Source organism: Selaginella moellendorffii, unplaced genomic scaffold (genome assembly GCF_000143415.4).
Source record: "Selaginella moellendorffii unplaced genomic scaffold, v1.0 SELMOscaffold_7, whole genome shotgun sequence".
Classification (NCBI taxonomy): domain Eukaryota; kingdom Viridiplantae; phylum Streptophyta; class Lycopodiopsida; order Selaginellales; family Selaginellaceae; genus Selaginella; species Selaginella moellendorffii.
Genome location: NW_003314268.1, coordinates 2,843,704 through 2,859,441, shown reverse-complemented (window position 1 = coordinate 2,859,441; position 15,738 = coordinate 2,843,704). Strand labels below are relative to the sequence as shown.

The following is a 15,738-nucleotide window of genomic DNA, read 5'->3' as shown; positions in this document are numbered from 1 at the left end:
ACTGGGTTAAAGTCTGGGCGCTTTATTTGATGGCTGTAATTGGTCAATGATCCCTTGACCCTTGACACCTTGGCTAATTCTCGAGAGTGCTTTGCTCGCCGAGAGTCAAAGCAGCGTTTGATAAGCTCACGGCATTCACGGCAAGAAAAGAAAAGAGCAGCTCATAAGGCCAAGAAAAATCCAAATCCCAACTTTCCTCGGGAAACTTGATGAAACGGGACGAGTTCAGGTATATCATTAGTGCAACAAGTAGACTTACTGATCTGCATCAATACACAGAAAACCATTGGAGTTGCCTGATGATATCCAGGAAGCGCCTTTTTCATGTTTTCTGGGAGAACTTGTAATGGTATCTCCAACCCTTGCATCAGCAACTGAGCAAATTGACATACCCCATACACGTTCTGAATGAGAAAAATACCCACCTTTCCACTAGACATAAATTTTACTGATTCTCCTCGACACAAGCTCCATCTATGACTCTAAAGTACACGATGACGCCGCAGTAGGGATCGTAGTAACTGCAAAAACAAAAATGTAGTGTTACACAGCGTGCAAAGGAGACAACAAGATGAGTGATGGCGTGATTGCTGCTGGCTCCACTGTCCATGGTAACATTCTATATCCTAGAAGCTTTTCTCAAGAGATATCTTACTGGTGGTGTTGTTGGAGCGCACCAATCATAGAGCGTTGTTGAAGGTAGATTTTGGCCTGCTTGCATGAACACTCACTGGTAAATTTGCTCACACCAGCCATCTTCGACGTGAAAGAGGAGGCAGCAGTCTACGTGCTGGGAAACCTCTACGTGATGCCAAAAGAAGCAACAGCAGCACAGACGGATCCTCAGCTTTCGGCACTCGAAATACGTTCAGTCACAAATAGCAAAGATACCTCTAGAGAAAAATTTTACCAATTTCTTGCAGGAATCCATAGCCGACTCCGATCTGGAAGAAGCTTGCATCGACACCAAGGTTGCAAAGATCCTTCTGGTGTGCTACCAAGACCTGGACAAGAGCAGCATGGCAGCGACTGGGAGAAGAGCTTGTAAATGGCGCGCTTAAATGACACGAACTTGTAATGGTATCTCCAACCCTTGCATCAGCAACTGAGTGAATTGACACTGCAAGATACCCCACCTTTACAAAGGGACATCACCAAGGCAAAATGTGTGTTGCATACATCTGTTGCACGGGTGAAATGAACAAGAGAGCGAACCCTAGTCCAACCTCCTAACCCTTAAGCATTATGGCATTAAATCCCGCAATGGAATATTCTCGGAATATTCATGTGGTTTGTGTCAATGGGCATTTGTGAAATCAACATGGTATTCCTGCATGCCCAAATACATGTTTTGAGCTGCATATGAGAAAAATACCACCTTTCAGATGAGAGAGGAGAATTCAGATGAGTTATATCACTGAAAACCGTGCCTATATTGTTTATGATCTTCCTCTAGCTGAGGTACTGTGCTCTCAAGCATTTTCTTCTGCTTGAATGCTGGTTAACCTTTTGGTAGATGGTCGGTGATCAATTGAAGTCTCTATGTGAGCATGGAGTACTCCATTACTGGGTATATCAAAAGCTCTTCATAAGCTAGTACTGAATCATATGTTTAATCATGCAGATATCGCATGAGTGATCTTGTCATTCTTGATATAAGAATCAATGGGGAGCTTGTGGAGCCACTATCAGCGATTTTTCACAAAGATAATGTATTTGTTCACTGTTTAATTTAGGTGTCACCTCTTTCATTTTCTGTATTCTTACCGTGAGATCTCTCTATAGGCATGCCTTGGGTCTAGAGTCGTTGCTGCGCAAAGACATGCTGGCCCAAGTGCTATGGTCTGTGCTCTCTTTTCAACTCTTTGTACAGGTTTCAAATCTTCCAATGCTGCAGGAGGAGACATAACAAGGAAGAAGCTGTTGAAGAAACAAGTAGATAAGCCACTTAATACATAATTCACTTTTTCGATGTAGGCTAAAGGCAATAAACAAATGAAATCAATGGGAAGAGTGAAGGTTCCCCAAAATGCATTCGTAGCAATGTTAAGGCTTGAAAAAGATGTGGTCTAATTGTAAGAGGTATAACAAGGTACTGAAGGACATCCTATCAATATCTCAAACCCAAAAGACCAAATCACAAAGAACATGTGATAAAGCGAAAAGCCAAAAGCCATTTAAAAAACTAATTAACCGTCATGAAAAATCATTATTCATTCCATTAATGGAAAGATGCATAATCATTATTGAATAAACAATCTACCATCCCAAAGAACAATAAATCATTCACATCAACAATAATTAAATAAAACATTTGACAAAAATAATCAGGTATCTTAGATGATAGTTAATCATCACTAATAATCACCAAATGTAAACACCAATAATATCGGAACTAATGAGGGAAAATATCTTCCCCAAACAACTCCTAACAAAAAGGTAAGACAATTCTTTAGCTTTAATCATTGCTTTGAAATTGGAATAATGAGTATGAAATTCAAAGAACAAAAAATTTGAAAAAGTCTATACCCAAGGTTAATCTAACAAGGATCATAAGTTTCGTATGAACCAACTTTAAACCACAATATCCTCCTTAACATATCCATAAGCTAAACTTTATAATGCAAAGCTAATAAAGAGCATTTCTACATTCGTTTAAAAGCCAAACACAATAAAGATATGCTCAATAAGTGACCATTAAACTAATCTTCTAGGAATCCACTGTTTATAGCAAGATATAACTCACTTCATAACAAGTACAATAAAAGTCATTAATAATCAATATAATTCCAACAAATAATTAATAATTTCAATATTAACTTTTTCTTTTGCAAAGTTAGCATAGTCCAAGACTAAATCATGTTTCAAAGAAAAGCTAAAGTTCAACCTATACTAAACAATCTTGTCTAGAATAAGATTAACTCAATTTGTGAATATAGTTAATAATTACTAAATACATAAATGCTAATGATACAAAAGTATAGTCAATTATGAATATCGTTTTAATTGAAACTAGTGAAATGAAATATTAATCTCCATTGAGCCCAACTATTCACCAACCATTTGAACCACCACATATGGAAAAATTCAACTATTTTAATATGCCAATGGAAACAACAAGTCATTTCACTTCAATCTCAACTCCGAGTGAAACAAGTGTCAACAATCCTTAACAAAGCTTACAAATAATCCACAGTCACAAAGAAATCAATAATCACTCTTCAACTCACCTTTGTAAGACCAAAATGCTAAACTCATGTAATTGAGTCATATACTTGTTCAATTGAAAAGTAACACTTTAGGTATAACATATAGGAACATAAACAAGTACAAACAAAATGATTACTTAAATATAACTCAATTGCATTAAACACATTAATGCATTTAGCCAATAATTCAAAGCATATCTATGCTAAACACCCAGCTAAAACTAAAGTGAAGATCATGAAATGGACTTATAACCTTCTAATATATAAAGTTATAATACCAGTTATAACATCTCAACCACAAACAATTAAATCACTATCTTTAACTAAGGACTAAAGCCACCAATGCTAAGCCAAAATCAATGAGAACTTACTACTCTCATAGAATTTAGCATTATATAAGGTGCAACTTATCAGTAATACAATGCTATTAAAAAAATGCAAAAGGGTCACTTATAAAAACACAATAACCACTCTTTTATGCCAACATTAAATTCTATTCAACTTAATTGTTTTAGCCCCAAAAGTTAACATTTTTTTCCATCTTAGTGAAAACATACTTTCATTCTAGGAATTTAAATTCTTAAGACTCCACTAACTTCCTCCTACCTACAACTTCACATAAACATAAATTTTCATGATCCAACAATATGTTCAAACATCAAACACATGCCCATATAACCAACATCCACATTAATATTGTATGTTTCTTTTCAAAATGTCAAGGCTATGGTGAAATGCTTTTAGATAAAGCTCAATGCTCTATCACCTACTATGTCTATCAATAATATGTTGATCATCAAGTATGCTCAGATTGGATTTGAGTTATATATAATTTTTTATTTGAAGTTTAAAGGAGAACCATAGAATGGCATTCATGTATAGTTGATCCTTCAAGCTGATAATTTATCTCATATATTGCTCTTGAGGTATCTTGGAGTCCTTGGATGGTTGATATTTAAAATGAATTATGAGCTTAAAAAACTAATCTACTAGTGCACATTAGGAATGCTCTATCATATTACTGCAGTATAGAAAACAAAGTGATTATTGCAAAGCTATACAATACATAGTGATATATTATATGATTTTCAATTGAGTCTAGAGTTCTAAAGGGTCTTGAAGTTGCCGGAGAATGGATTCTCTCAGCTCATAGCTATGCTTGTACTTTCACATTTTGAAGTTTCAACAATTACCTTTGGTTGATTGCTTTGGACATTGTTTTGCTTGTCTACAAGTGTAATTTTGGTCTTCCTTGATATCCTTGGACACATTAATTCATAACATTGAGACAACTTTCACAACATACTCCTTTATACATTCACCATAAGAGGTGTTTTAATATTCTAGATGACCTTGCCTGGCTTTCCAGCTTTCCAGCCCCCTATCACCTTGCCCTGCACCATGTGCCACCTCTCTAATAAGCAAAGTACCTGTTTAAAGAAGTAAACTTACAGAATTACACACTACACAAATGCTTGCAGTTAGGCACCGAATGACCAAAAAACTAGATGAGATTTTGGACTGCCTACTATTTACCAGCCATCAGAAGAGCTGCAATCGTGAGTTCAGGATTGAAAATCATCTTTGTGGAAGGGTGAGTATTCAAGTTAAGACGTTATTGTTATAATCATAAGGTATTCAGATCTCCAGCTCCAGCCATGCTTTGAGTAGTGGTAGATACAAGGCATTCAACACTAGGGAGTTCAAGCTGCTCCAAAATCTTCTGCGGATCTTAATCACATCGGAACCACTGGCCACATTTACCCATGGCAATGGTACATAAAGACAGTCAAGTGCCACATACACCAGGCTTTCTAAATCGAAATGGATTCCTGGAGTTTGACTTCCAGAAAAAAAGCAAGTAACTGAATAAGCCAATCAAGTACATTGGCGGGATGATCAATATCGGGAAGCTGGCTTGCTAATCCCCAGTCAATAAGTCGGTAACGTCCCTTTTCATCTTGGCAGATGTTGCAGGGTGCAACATCATTGTGCGAAATCCCATGCTCGCCATACACATGAGAAAGTACCATATAAATGGCCTTTGTCATATGGAAAACGTCTTCAGGTGTCATCGTGTCTCTGTTGATTTTCTGTCCCGCATCTTCCAAGAGTAACGCTGGAACCCCCTCCAGACTACTGCCCTCGCCTTCACAGAGTCCTCTGGACACAGATACTGACGAATTAAAAGCTCTCGCTGAACCTGCTTGTACCGGTCACCTACTGTTGCCGCTTTAATCCAGGCTTTCAATCTCGATCCATGGGTTGTCACGGGGAATAGATACCAGTGCTCTTTCTCAGCTGCCTCAGCCTTAACCGGTTGAACTAGCTGTTCTTCATCAACACTTACTTCCATTGTCTCTGCTCCCAACCCAGCAGCACCACTAGCATCACCTTGAAGCAAACTCTGTGGCAGGAACCCGGCTTTGATCGCTCTTTGAGGACTTGATCGACCCCCCTTGAATCCATATCTAAACTCCTGGCCTCTCCTATCTTTATGTCGCTACCCTCCACGATTTTCAGTACCCGGCTGGCTTTGAAATGATCTTCGGATTTGGTGGAGTCAGTCCGGACGATTATAACATGCACGCCGTTGGATACAAACCCTCCCTCTCATGGCTGACAGTTGCATTTTCAAGTGCGGAAGCGGAGTAAAAAAATCCAGTTTATCATCGAACATACAACAGCATTTCGTCCGAGAGAAGGTTCTGGATGGACATCTCTATGTTCCATCAGCTCGCAGACATTTTCACTAAACCACTCTAAATCGTGCTGGAAGAACCAAAATACCAAACAACAGGATAGTACGAAAAACGAATAGAACCAGCAACGCCTGCCTCTGCACATCCTGGAATCAGAATAGCTTGAGAATCCTGGTGCTCGCGTGTCGACTGTCGACGAGAGGACACAGTGGGTGTGAACGAAGCAGTGTTGGGGGAGGCAGCGGCACGTCTTATGCACGATGACAAGTATCTTGTTGTCCGAGCTTGCCAAGCAGTCTGGTTGTAGAAGGGGAGAGGGGCGAGCTGATTGCCAGATTATTCTTCTCGTGGCAAATGCACGAGTGTGCACGGGCAGCAGCATGCAGGAAGGGTGAGACTCGTACTTACACTGCTGCTGTGACTACTTGCAGGGGATTGAAGCGCACGAAGACCCACGAGAACACACCAAGAAACGTAAATGGAGGGGGAAATTCGCCTTTCCATCCTTGTTAAATCTGGAACAATCAAGGACGGAGAATGTTTTGCCTATCGTGAAGAAACAAATCCGGACACTTGGAGCTCGCTTCAAGTGCAGAGATGGACGTAAAATGCAGAGATCGATTTAAGGTTGGAGTGGCATGTTTCTTTGAATGGCTGGCACTCCCCCGAAACTGGTGCCAGAGACTTCGGAAACTTGATGGCATTTCATGGCCTCAGCTTCCTAGAAATTTGGATTTTTCTTGAACCAACTTTGAACACTTTGAATCCTGGGTTTCTCTGGGCATTCGTCGCTTAGAAGTTGACAGACAGTCGCACAGCTGCTGTATGCATCCGGTAACAACGGATTGACAACGCAAGGCCTCACTGGTGACCATGCTCATCGGCAAGAGTCTGCGATTGGACCTATCACAGCCCAAGCCGAGTGGTGGCATGCCCGGCTCCCTGATTGGATGGGCTTCCTAAGCCTGGTTGTCACCGAGGCATTGATCTTCTGAACCTTAAAACAAGAATCCATGTGAGAAGTGCTGATTGTTGACTAGGGCTGACTGCATTGACCTATATATTGCATCAATACTTTCCTTGCACATAACCAAACTAAAAAGCATATATGTATTACATTTTCATCAACACTTTACACTAAGATCCTAAAGTGGATATTCACATGGCTTAGATTTGTGGTGACAAATTTGCTTTTGTTCCAGCCCCATGTTTTTATGGGGAACAAAAGCAAGTAAGATTTTTGAGATGGTGCTAGCTATATTGTTGCAACACCGATGCCAACCATACGAAGTGGCTTCAAGACACTATAGTGACTAAACCTGATGCAATACCTAAAGAATGGCCAGTTGCTAATGAGGTCACACTCACCTCGGATGAGATTAAAAACCTTGAGAAATGTGGTTTTAATCTTGAAAAGAGAGTTAGAGACATGAGTGACAGAACCAAGACTATTCATACAAAGATGCATAGGAGGCCAGCACGAAAAGGTAAGGCAATTAAATTTATTAGTACCATCTCCAAGCAGAAGTAGGGTAAAATAAACTTGGCTTAAACCCTTGAGTGTGAGATTCTCTCCACAAAGCATATCACTACGCTTGCAAAACAGAAGGTGGAGAGTACACAATTGCCATTCACGACTTTCCTTCTTGCACATGTCCAGACTTTACGAAGCGCGAGGAACATAGGAAGGCATATGCTCCTTGCAAGCATATGTACTACATCTTCATCAACATCTTGTATCAGGATCCTAAAGTAGATATTCATATACACTAAGTTACTATTGCTGAGTTGCAGAAAACTTTTGGAGCTATCTAACATTATTACTGTTTATTCTCTATCAATAAAACTTATTATACTTTATATAATTAATAAATAAGTGTTTTTTCATTTCACTTTTCATTTTCAATACTTTTGAGTGTTCTTTTGGCAATATTGCTCATAGTACTTGTGTGTCTCCATTTCTATCTTTACCATCTCAAAAAAGATTTCATGGTAGTCTTTCGAGTGCGTGATGTTGTAATGTATCGCAAGAGTATATATAGCATTATACTGATCATTGCCATTGTTTCTACCAAACGCTAGAAAACATATGGGGCATTTTTTGAAAGTGGCAAAATTGCACTTTTTAAAAACAAGTAAGAGGGCATTCTTTTTCACTTAATTTGTTATACCCTTTGTCATTGCATTTATCTCCAACTCATGATCACTATCCTCTCTTTCATTCTCTTGTGTGATTTAGTTATGCTATACAATAGGATAGTTATTGCATTTCCTAGCCCTTAAACCCTGGGAAAAAAGATTGTGAGAGTTAAAATTACTAACACTAGATTCTATAGACATTTGTGTGTATTTCCCTTTTTTCGAATGAGAGTGGGAATAGGTTTGCTAGCTTATCCCATATACCAGGACTTAAAATGAAGCCCCAAAGCAGGGTTCTATACTTTTTATTGTGAGTTTTGTACAAGAAATATTCATTTGACCTTTCTATTGACTATAATTGTCAACATAGGACAAAGATGGTGGTTGATGATAGATTGAAAGCAGTTGCTCTTTGTAAATCAAAAGCAGGCCAAGTTACTTGCAAGCAATGCAAGATAAAAGGAGGTAATGATGGTTTTTATCATTAAAAATCATTAATATTAAATGTTTTTTTCTTAGGATCAAGATATGATTCAATGAATCCAAAATCAAAGCAACTATGCTTTCATTGCAAGTTGTGTAATAGGAAATTTCAATTTGTTCCCTTTACAAAAAGAATTCATCACCAAGCTATTGTTGTAGATTCTGTTCCAGCTGTAGATCCTGTTGTGTCAAAACACATTCTAGAAAGGCTTGAATGACTGGAAACTCTAATGGAAAAATTCACTAGGGGCATTCATGAGGAAAATGAGATAAGTTCGTGAGGAAGATGAGATAAGTTAACCTCCCAAGCTTGTTATTAACTCTCAAAATGGCAGTACTGAATTTATGAGGAGGAGAGAGAATCATTTTAGAAAAAGTATGAAATTCATAATTTTCTTAGAGGAACAGGAAAGGGTACACTTTACCTCAACTTAGAGATTTTGCAAAACCTTAGCAATGTTGAGGCAGATTTATAATGAAGCTTATTGATCCATTGCTATTGTCATTGCCTAGTTGGTATGTTTTTTTTTATTGATTCTGTGGTGTTTGACTGTCACAAATGTGACTTTGGGTATCAAAAGTTACCTATTGCCAGTCTTTATGGACACTCTCTCCTTACTGCCATGATGGCAGGAGGTCAGTACTACTAGTTCCCTTTATTAGCCCTTATTGTCCAAGTGTTAGTAAATTGGACTTAACATTTGTACTTGGCTGGATGAGCATAAAAATGGAATTCTTAAGTGTCTATTTGGCTAAGTATACTTGGCCTAGTTTTTTAGTTATCTTTTGCTCTGTTTTGCACTGGCTTGGCAAGAACCATTGTGTATTGAGACTAGTCCCTTAATATCGCTAGATGATAACTTACTGTGTCTGCCAAACACCCTTGCTATTATGGTTTTTGTCATTTCAATCCTAAATGTTATTTATGGAAAGTGTCTAGATTTGCTCATTTGGCATCTTTACGAAATGTAGAGATTGACTTGAACACAATGGTGTTCGTCCCGTGTCCAAATTCGCAACTAAGAACATTCCATATTTAGTAACTTTCAAGCTTGTCCTAGAGACTAACTCCTAGTACTAAGGGAGGTCTAGAGTGAAAGCCCAAAGCATGTGTTCCTCAAGAAAGGGGGGTGGGGGTGGGTGGGGGTGTGTGAGTGACTAATTTTTTTATTCTACTTTAGTTATTTAACCACACCTCCGACCACTTGGAGGAGTCTCAATCACAACCTTCATAAATCCAGTTTAGGACTTGGGGCTGAAAATGGCATCTATGCCACTCGACCTTTGCACCTGGTCCAAGTGCTCAACGTGTTTGATCCCATGATCGACACCCCAAGGTACCACTGACATATCAGCCTGTTACGCTAAGGCCATGCCCCTTCACATTGGTCATACCGGTGGTCTAACACCACCTGCATCTCAGTCCCATCTCTCAAAGACTGGGCCCTCCATCCATGAGTGATCATCTTAGATCCACTCCTTAGCATCTTTAGGATGCCCGCAGACATAGGGAATAACCTTCCCCAATATCCCTTTTTTGGTTCCCACCAAGGCCCTTCTTGACCATGGCCGTATTCGCCAACACTACCATTAGATCAAGGCTCATAAGCCCAACCACTAAGTCCCATGGTCCTCTAGGACTTCTTCAGCACATACCGTATCCTTTGTCACTACACCAAAGGACTACTCCTCTTCCTTTCCACGGTCTGGTGTGAGACACAAAATCCCTAGGCCCCAAAGTGGAGCCGGAAGGGCACCACGTGGTAGTGGCCGAAGCGAAAGCCAAACGAACGTAACACGTTTGGACTAAAAGCTTTGACTTGAAAAGGTCGAGAGTGGGAGTGAACGAAGTGCTCGAGAAATGAGCACGAAGCGAGCAATAAGCAAGGCTCCAAAAAGGGACCCAAAAGGACCAATGCATGACACATGGAAGTGTCCAAGAAGGACCCCGAGATGGAGTCCGAGGTGGAGTCCGAGGTGGACCCGAGATGGATCCGAGATGGATCCGAGATTGAGTCCGAGACGGACCCGAGACGGAGTCCGAGATGGACCCGAGATGGACCCGAGATGGAGTCCGAGATGGAGTCCGAGATGGACCCGAGATGGAGTCTGAGGTGGAGTCCGAGATGGACCCGAGATGGAGTCCGAGATGGAGTCCGAGATGGACCCGAGATGGACCCGAGATGGAGTCCGAAGTTGAGACCAAGATCGGGGCCGAGACCAGGACCGAGGCCGGGACCGAGACCAAGACCGAGGCCGAGTCCGAGTCCGAGTCCGAGTCCGAGTCCGAGCCTGAGAGGGTGAAAGCCCAAAGCGTTCGTCTCCCAGACCCTAGGGGGTTTGGTGAGCTCCAAAAGTATAGTAAGGGGGAGGACTGTAGTGGAGCCAGTTTGGCCAGGAAAGGCCAGTTTGGCCCAGGAAGGCCGGACCCAGTGTTGGGTGATGAGCTGCCATTGGGAAGTCCAAGACTAGAGTGAACATGGACTGACAAGTGGGGTAGCTTAGTGAAGTGTTCAAGAGCTGGCTCTAGTTCCCCTGGGAGATCAACTGGCCGATGCTCCCAGTCCAAGTGTGGGTGGCACTACCTACTTGGATACTTGGTGTGGCTCAACGGAACCTTGCTCTAAGCCCATGGCTAGAGCACCTAAAGGCGGAAGGTGGGGAGAGTACCCACGGGGCTTGCGTAGGGCCACGGTGTTCTGAAATGTTATCCCGAAGTCCCAAATGGGGGAAAGGAAGAGGAGCAATCCTCTAGTGTAGTGACTACGGATATGGTCACATGGTGAGGAAGTCCCAGAGGACAATGGGACTTAGTGGCCGGGCTTGCGGGCCTTGATCTAGTGGCAGTGTTGGTGAACATGGCCATGGACGAAAAAGGGACTTGGCAGGAACTGACAAAGGGATGTTGGGGAAGGTTATTCCCCATGTCTGTGGACATCCTAAGGATGCTAAGGAGTGGATCTGGGATGACCACTCGTGAACGGACGGCCCAGTCTTGGAGAGACAGGATTGTGATGCAAGTGGTATTGGTCCATCAGTGCGGCAAAGGTGAATGGGCATGGCCTTAGCATAACAGGCCGATATGTCAGTGGTACCTTTGGTTGTCGGTCTTGGGACTGGACACGTGGAGCACTTAGACCAAGTGCAAAGGTTGAGTGGCATGGATGCCATTCTCGGGACTAGCAAGTCCCAAGTCCTGAATTGGACTTAAGAAGGTTGTGAATGAGACTCCTCCAAGTGGTCAGAGGTGTGGTTAAGTGACTAAAGTAGAATGGAAAATTTAGTCGCTTATATCTGGGACTTTGGGACAACGATTCGGAACACTGTAGCCTTATGCGAGCCTCATGGGTACTCTCCTCGCCTTTAGCCTTTGGGTGCTCTACCCATGGGCTTAAAGCGAGGTTCTATTGAGCCACGCCAGGTATCCAAGTAGGTAGTGCCACCCATGCTTAGACTGGGACTATTCGATCTCCCGGGGGAACTAGAACTAGCTCTTAAACACTTCACCAAGCTACCCCACTTGTTAGTCCATATTCACTCTAGTTTTGGACTTCCCAGTGGTCAATTCATCACCTAACACCTGGGTACAGCCTTCCTAAGTCAAACTGGCATTTCCTGGCCAAATTGGTTCCACTGAGCTCAAACCCCCACACTCTCCCTGTATTAGTATTCGGACTTGAACTCGGACTTGAACTCAGACTTGGACTCGGTCTCGGTCCCGATTTCGGACTTGGACTCAGTCTCGGTCTCGGTCTTGGTTCCATCTCAGATTCCATCTCAGTCTCCATCTTAGTGTGAGACACAAAATCCCTAGGCCCTAAAGTGGAGCCAGAAGGGCGCCACGTGGTAGTGGCCGAAGCGAAAGTCAAACGAGCGTAACACGTTTGGACTAAAAGCTCTAACTTGAAAGGTTGAGAGCAGGAGTGGAACTCCCAACAAAGTGCTCGAGGAATGAGCACGAAGCGAGCAATAAGTGAGGCTCTAAAAAGGGACCCAAAAGGACCAACACATGATACGTGGAAGTGTCCGAGACGGACCCGAGATGGAGTCTGAGATGGAGTCCGAGATGGACAGAGACGGAGTCCGAGATGGACCGAGACGGAGTCCAAGATGGAGTCCGAGATGGACCGAGACGGAGTCCAAGATGGAGTTCGAGATGGACCGAGACGGAGTCCGAGATGGAGTCCGAGATGGATCCGAGATGGACCCGAGATGGAGTCCGAGATGGACCCAAGATGGAGTCCGAAATGGACCGAGATGGAGTCTGAGATGGAGTCCGAGATGGATCCAAGATGGAATCTGAGATGGAGTCTGAGAAGGACCCGAGATGGAGTCCGAGGTCGAGACTAAGACCGGGACCGAGACTGAAACCGGGACTGAGACTGGGACCGAGACCGAGACCGAGACCGAGACTGACACCGAGATCGGGACCGAGACCGAGACCGAGACCGAGGCCGAGGCCGAGTCTGAGTCCGAGTTCAAGTCTGAAAGGGTGAAAGCCCAAAGCGTTCATCTCCCAAACCCTAGGGGGTTTGGTGAGCTCCAAAAGTATAGTAAAGGGGAAGATTGTAGTGGAGCCAATTTGGCCAGGAAAGGCCAGTTTGGCCCAGGAAGGCTATACCCAGTGTTGGGTGATGAGCTGCCCACTAGGAAGTCCAAGACTAGAGTGAACACGGACTAACAAGCGGGGTAGCTTGGTGAAGTGTTCAAGAGCTGGCTCTAGTTCCCCCGGGAGATCGACTGGCCGATGCTCCCAGTCCATGTGTGGGTGGCACTACCTACTTGGATACCTGGTGTGGCTCAACAGAACCTTGCTCTAAGCCCACGGCTAGAGTACCCAAAGGTGGAAGGCAGGGAGAGTACCCACAAGGCTTGCATAAGGCCACGATGTTTCGAAATGTTGCCCCAAGTGTAGCGCACCTGAATTTGGAGCTGAACTTCAAGCCCGTTGCGCTACGAAACGAGGGTTCGGTACAATCCCACAAGCACCAGCTCCCCGTATCCAGCACCTGCACGCAAAATGGTGTCAGAAAGAGTCTGGCACAATTTTGGCATACCGGTGGCCTAACACGAGAAGGAGGGTACTCCACCGACTAGAGCAGCATGGAGCTTGGGCTTAGACCCAAGCCAGACGCAGAACAAGGAGCGACACAGCCCAACGGAAGCCAAACTAATGTCTCAGGTGGTCGGACATGCATTTCAACCACTATCCCTACTATACATTTGGAACCTCCCATACCCCCCCCCCCCCCCCTTGAGGAACACACGCTTTGGGCTTTCACCCCAAGCCTCCCTTAGTACCAGGAGTTAGTCTCTAGTACAAGCTCGAAACTTACAAAATATGGAATGTCCTTAGATTGTCAATTTGGACATGGGACGAACACCATTGTGTTCAGGCTGATCTCTACATTCCATAGATATGCCAAATGAGCTCATCTAGACACTTTCCATAAATAGCATTTGGGACCGAAATAAGACCAACACAAAGGGCGTGATAACGAGGGTGTTTGGCAGACACGGTAAGCTATCATTCGGCGATATTAAGGGATTAGTCTCAATACGCGAGGGTTCTTGCCAAGCCAATGCAAGACAGAGCAAAAGAGAACTAACAAGCCAGGCCAAGTATGTTTGGCTAAATAGACACTTAGGAATTCCTTTCTTATGCTCATCCGGCCAAGTACAGATGCTAAGTCCAGTTTATTAACACTTGGACAAGAGGGGCCAATAAAGGGAACCAGCAGTACCGACCTCCTGCCATCATGGCAGTAAGGAAAGAGTGCCCATAAGGACTTATCGACAAGTATCTTTCGATACCTAAAGTCACATTTGCGACACTCTCCCCCCCTTGGGGAAGATCGACGTCCTCGTCGATGTATACCCGAGTCTAGCAAACCGTCAAGGAAACAACTCCGAAAGTTAACGGAAAGCACACTATGTGGGAAACACACCGACTTAAATGAGTTATGGAACAACCTCTCCTCTACGTCCAAAGACGTTAAGACTCAGACACCCTCCGGCCGTCACCAACAAGGAAATGACTAATAGAGTTAGCCACCCTTGCTGCTCCGAGTACCACTCGGCTTACAAAGGAATGATACATCCCTGCCCGCATAGGGAGAAGGCCAGAGGCCCAACTGCCCTTGAGCAAGAAATCAACCCCGTCGGGAAGATTTAGACAACTATTACAAACTGGCAGATTAAGTTGTTTACACGACCACGCCCCTTTTCAAAAATGAGTCATTGAGAGAGAGGCGGGGACTTGTGATCAGTCTATAATAGTTATCCCCATGGTTATGGATTGGACCCATGCACCAAAGTGCTGAAGTCAGCCTGCCAAAACTGACCCAAGTACGAATGAACGAGAGAAACGACATTTTGATTTATAGAAATATATTACTTTATTAATTTGCAAGATTGATTACAAGATTTACAAAAGCTAATCTTTATTACGATTCTTATACTCCGTGACAAGCTCACGAGCATGTGTAAGATTACTAAGAGGCTCCCAAGTTGATTCACAAGATGGGTAACCTTTCCACTTAACTAGATACTCTCGACGTTTGGCACGCTTAAGCCAGCGTGTACCCAAAATAGCTTTTACTTCATATTCAGGTTCACCATCCACAACTTCTGGTGGTGGACGAATCTCCGCTTGATGTGCATCATCCATAGTGTATGGAGCCAAGAGATTGGCATGAAATACATTATGAATACTGGACATCTCCACAGGAAGATCCAACAGATAGGATACATTACCAATGCGCCGCAACACCCGATAGGGTCCAACATATCTCGGCAAAAGCTTCCGAGACAAAGAAGTTCAAGTTCAAGTTCCGGGAAGACAGCCACACTTGATCTCCCACTTGATAGGATACATCCCGACGATGTTGATCCTTATCACGTCGATACCTACCCTGAGCTTTGCTCATCGCCTCAGTAGCTCTAGACCAACCTTGGCGTAGCTGCTCCGCATAAGTCTCAACGGCTGGGACCAACACTTCGGTCATTGGTTTCGGTACAACGATCTGTTGAGGAACCCCACGAGCCTTCCCTTGCAGCATCTCCCATGGAGAACAGCCTATAGCGCTGTGAAATGTGTTGTTATAACATATTTCTGCTGTATCCAAATGCTCAACCCAGTCGTGTTGGTCCGCCGCAACATAGTACCGCAGATAATCCTCAACTTGAGCATTCACGCGTTTGGT

The 15,738-nt window shown here is 43.3% G+C and overlaps 1 long non-coding RNA gene across 1 annotated transcript; it reads right to left on the bottom strand.

The window, feature by feature from the left end:
* Positions 1 to 409: 409 nt before the first annotated feature.
* LOC112345172 lies at positions 410 to 1,050 on the bottom strand. The gene is made up of 2 exons (XR_002991969.1): positions 656 to 1,050; positions 410 to 521 (listed from the first exon to the last, which is right to left on the bottom strand). It is a non-coding gene; the product is annotated as an uncharacterized LOC112345172 (long non-coding RNA).
* Between the last annotated feature and the right edge of the window lie 14,688 nt (positions 1,051 to 15,738).